This window comes from Otolemur garnettii, unplaced genomic scaffold, assembly GCF_000181295.1.
Source record: "Otolemur garnettii isolate 467f Iridium unplaced genomic scaffold, OtoGar3 scaffold00225, whole genome shotgun sequence".
Taxonomy (NCBI): Eukaryota; Metazoa; Chordata; class Mammalia; order Primates; family Galagidae; genus Otolemur; species Otolemur garnettii.
Genome location: NW_003852620.1, coordinates 1,945,387 through 1,951,722, shown reverse-complemented (window position 1 = coordinate 1,951,722; position 6,336 = coordinate 1,945,387). Strand labels below are relative to the sequence as shown.

Below are 6,336 nucleotides of genomic sequence, written 5' to 3'. Positions count from 1 at the left end.
GGCAGCGCCTGTGGCTCAGTGGGTAGGGTACTGGCCCCATATAACGAGGGTGGCGGGTTCGAACCCGGCCCCAGCCAAACTGTAACAAAAAAATAGCCAGTGTTGTGGTGGGCGCCTACAGTCCCAGCTACTTGGGAGGCTGAGGCAAGAGAATCACCTAAGCCCAGGAGTTGAAGGTTGCTGTGAGCTGTGATGCCACAGCACTCTATTACCAGGGGCAATAAAGTGAGACTCTGTCTCTTAAAAAAAAAAAAAAAGGAGTCTGTTGGTGGCAAACTTAGTTTTTATTTATTTGAAAGTATCTTTTTTCCACCTTTGTGTCTTAAAAAAATATTTTTTTTCTGGGTATACAATTTTATGTTTACAGGCAATTTTCCTATTATCTTTCAGCACTTTGAATTATCCCACTGTCCTCTGGTTTCTACTGTGGCTACTGAGAAGTGTGTGACCAGTTTAGTTGCTACTTCTTTGTCAAAGATCTATACTTTCTCTCCAACATTTGAAATTATTTCTTTGTCATCATTTTTTTTGGGGGGGGGAGGAAGGAACTACCAAAAGTTTAGTGTTTAATTACTATAGCACAACTGACCAAAGTGTGACAATACCATGCTCAAGAAAACAGGAAGTAAATCACTCTAAAAACAAACTATATAGTATGTGATAAGAATGCACATTTTGTAATGTAAAACCTGTCTACACATAGTATTTAATTGCAAAAAGCCATTTAATCTTCTGGAAAAAACGTGTCCCAGATTTCAGTGTAAATTATTAGCAACCTTCAACTCTTTTGTGTGGTAGGGGTCTTGTTTTTGCTTTCTAGTTCTTCCACTCCAGCCTGTGTCATGAAGTCTGCAATGTTTCTCTCCAGATACCAATGCAACTGCCCATATCACCAATGCTTCCAATGGTCTGGTCAGACATGGTCTGAAATTCATCTTGCATCTGCTGTAGGAACGTCCCCACCACTGAAGTGAGATCCCGCACCATCTTGGGGTCAGTCTCGGCCACCTCCCAGGTTCTCAGCATGGCAGAGAAGTCTCTCTTTGTCATTGTTCTGAAGTTTCACTGAAATGTATCTAGGTGTTGATTTATTTTTATATTTATCCTTCTTGGCATAAGTTGTGGTTAGTATATTTGTGAATTCTTGCCTTTTATCAGTGCTCGTCTCTTTGAATATTGCCTTATTCCCCTTGTTTTCTCTTCTCTCCTTGTGGGATTCCAATTTGACATATGTTAGAACTCCTCATTCTTTGTCTCTTAACTTTTCTTAAATTCTTTTTTTTTTTTTTCATTAGACAGAGTCTCATTTTGTCACCTGGGGTAGACTGGCATAGTATAATAGCTCACAGCAACCTCAAACTCTTGGGCTCAAGGGACCCTCTTGCCTGAGCCTCTTGAGTAGCTGGGACTACAGCTGCTGCCACTATACCAGATAATTTTTCTATTTTTAGTCAAAATGAGTATCTCACTATTGCTCAGGCTAGTCTCCTGAGCTCAAGCAATGCTTCTAGCTCAGCCTCCCAGAATGTTAATTTGTTGTTGTTGTTGTTGTTGTTGTTATTGTTGTTTGTTTGAGACGGAGTCTTACTTTGTCGCCCTTGTAGAGTGTTGTGGCGTCAGCTCACAGCAATGTCAGACTCTTAGGCTCAAGCACTTCTCTTGCCTCAGCCTCCCAGTGCTAAGATTATAGGCATGAGCCACCACGCCTGGCCCCAGAGTGTCAGGATTGCAGGCATGAGCCACCATCCCCGGCCTGTCTCCTATCTTTTCTATCTGCTTATCTCTGCTAAATTCTGAAGAATATCTTCAGATCCATCCTTCAGGACATTAATTCTCTTTTTAATCTGTATCTTCTGTTTAACCAAGCATCACAATTTTAATTATAATGGTTATGAATATTTTTACATTTTATGGTATTTTATTTTTCTCTAAATCTGTTTTTGATCCTATCCTTGCTCATTTTTTTCTATTCCATTTTTCTTTCTTTTTTTTTTTTTTTTTTTTGAGACGGAGCCTCAAGCTATCCCCCGGGTAGAGTGCCATGGCATCACAGCTCACAGCAACCTCCAACTCCTGGGCTCAAGCGAGTCTCCTGCCTCAGCCTCCCAAGTAGCTGGGACTACAGGCGCCCGCCACAACGCCTGGCCATTTTTTGGTTGCAGCCATCATTGTTGTTTGGCGGGCCCGGGCTGGGGATTCGAACCCACCACCTTAGGTATATGTGGCTGGCACCTTAGCCGCTAGAGCCACAGGCGCCGAGCCTCTATTCCATTTCTCATTTCTTTAAATATTTTACAATAGCATCTTTAGATTCTTTACCTGATGAATCCAACTTCTGAAGTCCTTAAAAATTTAAACCTGTTGTTTCTGCTCATTCTCTTTTATGGTGGTTTGAATCCTTATATGTTTAGAAATTTTTTTGTGAGTTTATATTTGGCTGAATTTAATCCAACAGACTGGCTTGAGGGTGATTTCCTGCAAGGAGGATTTAATTTCTTTCTGTTGGACACTAGGGGAGATTAATAATCTGAGACCACTTAAATTTTTCAGTTTACTTGATTAAAAGGAAAGTAAACATTCCAGCCATAGGATCATGTTTCTCACATGGAAACTAACATTTTTATTAACTTTAATATATAGTACTATAGCCTAGACAGATTTTCTTATAGCTTCCTACGACAATAAAGAGAACTTTTTCATTTCCGTTAAGAATGTAGCCACTAGGCTGGGCGTGGTGGCTCAAACCTGTAATCTTAGCACTATGAGAGGCCAAGGAGAGTGGATTGCTTGAACTCAGGAGTTCAGACCAGCCTGAGCAACAGTGAGACCCTGTCTGTAAAAATAGCCGGGCATGGTGGTGGTTGTCTGTAGACTCAGCTACTTGGGAGGCTGAGGCAAGAGAATCACTTGAGCCCAAGAGTTTGTGAGGTTGCTGCAAGCTGTGACGCCACAGCACTCTACCAAGGGTGACAAAGTGAGACTCTGTCTCAAAAAAAAAAAAAAAAAAAGAATGTAGCCACTTTGATGGTCCCAGCTTTATGGGGAGTACAGTTGTCTCAGATTCATTCTCCCATCTCCCTAGACCCCAGGGCTTATTCTGGAGTTCTCCCCAACCCCTAAATGCATACCCAGGCCCCAAAGCTCAAGGCTTCTAGATAGTTAACCTCCTAGTTTACTTACTATTTCCTTTTATTTTGTGTTATTTTGCTAGTTTAAGGGAGATGTCCTTGGAGGATTATCTTTATTTTCTTAGGAATTCCTAATAAATTTTAAAATATATGTTTGTTATGCTTTCTGTAGCATTCAGGTATTCTGCTATGGGAGATTTTGAGAAATCTGTCTTACCACCAGAAAGAATTTTTAAAACAAACAAAAAATGTGATTATATAGTACATAATGTTTTATAACCTGCTTTCTTCCCCATTTGGTATATGACAAACATCTTTACATTAGTAACTATATGTCTACAACAGCATTTTTATGGCTGCATAATTTTCTTTCTTTCTTTCTTTCTTTCTTTCTTTTTGAGACAGAGTTTCACTTTATTGCCCTCGGTAGAGTGCTATGGTGTCGCAGCTCACAGCAACCTCCAACTCCTGGGCTTAGGTGATTCTCTTGCCTCAGCCTCCAGAGTAGGTAGGACTACAGACGTCTGCCACAAAGCTCAGCTATTTTTTTGTTGCAGTTTGGCTGGGGCAGGGCTCGAACCTGCCACCCTTGGTATATGGGGCAGGCGCCCTACCCACTGAGCCACAGGCGACACCAGCTGCATAATTTTCTGTTGCATAATTTATTCAATCTTTTTCTATTGGATATGTAGCATTCTATTTTTTCACTATCATAAACAACACACTTCAGTGAATATCCTTATAATTAAATCTTTGTGTTCATCGTGATCTTTTTTACTGTTTAATTGTTTGTAAAATTAATACATGCTCCAAGTAAAAAAATTCAAACACTGGGTAGTGCCTGTGGCTCAGAGGAGTCAGGTGCCAGCTTCATATACCAGAGACGGCAGGTTCAAACCCAACCCTGGCCAAAAACTGCAAACCCCCCCCCCAAATTCAAACATTGATGATAATTCTTTTTATTGTCACTTCAGGTAATATGATTTGAAATACATTTAGAATATCTTAAGCAAACATATGAGAATTAAGACTAGAATATACAAGAAGAGAGAATACACCCCCCACTATAAGACCCAGGGATAGTGAGCCAGAGTTTATACTAGGGTTGAGATGAAGGTAATCACAGACAATTAGAAGCAGAGAACACAAGGAATGAGAAATACCCAAGTTGACTTTGAAAGCCTAGGACACCTGTGGTCAGAGGCACCACACTTCAGGAAAGACCAGAGCTCCCTAATCCATGAATCAGTTCTGCCTGAGCCTGCTCCTCTCCTGTCTCTAGAAATGAAGAATCTTGTTCTAGGCCAGTGGTTCTCGACATTCCTAATGCCATGAACCTTTAATACAGTCCAAAGGGGTTGTGACCTACAAGTTGAGAACCTCTGCTGTAGGCTCTTTTTCCTGCCCTTCCTTCTTTTCATGGAGCTTGAGTCAAAAAGTAGTATGGGCCTAGACGCTGTTACCCAACGCTATGCTTCATGTGTCTAGCCCTGATTCTCAGGGTGCTGTCCCAGTCTGAAGACTCCCGGCCATGAAAAGGTTTTTAAACACTGTTCTAATTCCATTCTGTCTATTTGGCTCAAGTAGAGGTAGATATTGAGCCCAGGGTCTTCTCCCTGGAGAGAATCATAAAGGGAGTAGGTGCCCTTTCTGATGGCTCTCAGCTTTCCTGACTCTAGGTTTTTCTGAGGACCTGCTATCCTTCTGACTCTCTTGGACTCTGTAAGACGCCAACATATCACCACACTAATGTCTACGTCAGGTAGATTTTATTGACTGCACAGGTGAGAGCCCCTAGACCATAAAGGAGCCCACTCTCTTCTTCCCTTCCAATGAGTATGGAGCTCCATCTGGAGTTACCAGTGTCTTAAGGGAAGCCCCAAATTGGGAATTGTTTGTTTATTCAATTCCACAAATACTTATTGGTCATCTCCCATATATTGGCTTTTGGGGAGACTACAGTCTAAGAGTTCCCTAAATTTCTCCAAAATAGCATAAGCTGACCCTGCCAGGAGCCATAGTGTGGATCCTAGAGTTGTCAGTTGTTCTAGAAAACACCAGTAACTGCTGGTCACTTCTGCTCCAACCAGCAGAGCCCGTGGACCACTGGACAGAACGGAAAGCACATAGCAAAGTGAGCACCTTTCTGTGAGAGCTGACACACGATCCCAGGCTTGGGTCTCTCCATAAAGGACTGAGCGCTTAGGGCTGACCTGTCCATTTCCCACAACCCGGTCAGGCCTTGGGGAGGTAAAATACAGACATGTTTTGTCTACCCTAAATCCTTAAGGCTCTCCATGCTCCTGAGTTCTCAAAGGATCCCAGTCCAGAGCATATGCTTGTCAGGAACATGAATTAATCAGGGTATCTGCATGGAGGAGTTGCTATGTGAGGGAGAAAGCAAGAAAGCGCTGAGGTGTTTCCCCAGCAGTGTACACCACAAAGTCTGCAACACTCTGGCTGGACTAACACATCTAGACTGACCACAGTGCCCTGGAAGTGCATCTTGGGCCTGCTAGCTCTAAGAACTCCTGTTTGAAGGGCAAATAAGTCCCTATCAATATCAGGGGCTTACCTCAGCAAGAGCAGCTGAGGAAATTTTCAGCTGCTTGGGATTGGGCAGGAATACAGATAGGAGCTCTTCACTACACTGGAAGCTTCACACCATCTCCAGCCACCTGCACAGCCAGCTGGGTTGTACAGTCCTGATGCCTAGGTGTAAATGATGGTTCAGAGCTGGACACTAAGTCATTTCCAGGTGGGTTTGTACAAGGTGCTTAAACTATCAATGTCTCAGTTTCCTCATCTATAAAAGGAAAATAATAGTGCCTATCCTCTGAGGGTCAATGTAAGAATTAAATAAGCTAGTATGTGTGCCTGGTCAGTGGTAAGCTTTATAGAGCATAGGCTATGCTCTTAGGCCAGCTGTGGGAGAGCTGAGCCTTAAAACCACAAAACTCTCCTAAAGACCATCTCCTCCTCCCCATGGGAGACCTGGGGGTGGTGGAGCTAGGAATCCCAGGGGAAAAGGGAGGGGCAGGGGCTGGAAGGCTGGGTTGATTTTTGGTTCCTAGAAAGGGAGGACTCCTTCCTTGGCACTCTCAATGCCCAGCTACACCCAACCTGGCACCCGTATGCACCAGGTGCACAGGAAACAACTCTGGGCAAAGAGAATCGTGCTCACTACTTTCCTTCTGCCCCACCCTGG

The 6,336-nt window shown here is 43.0% G+C and overlaps 1 pseudogene; it reads right to left on the bottom strand.

The window, feature by feature from the left end:
* Window positions 1-778: 778 nt before the first annotated feature.
* On the bottom strand, window positions 779-1,050 carry LOC100959296 (annotated as a pseudogene).
* Window positions 1,051-6,336: the final 5,286 nt, after the last annotated feature.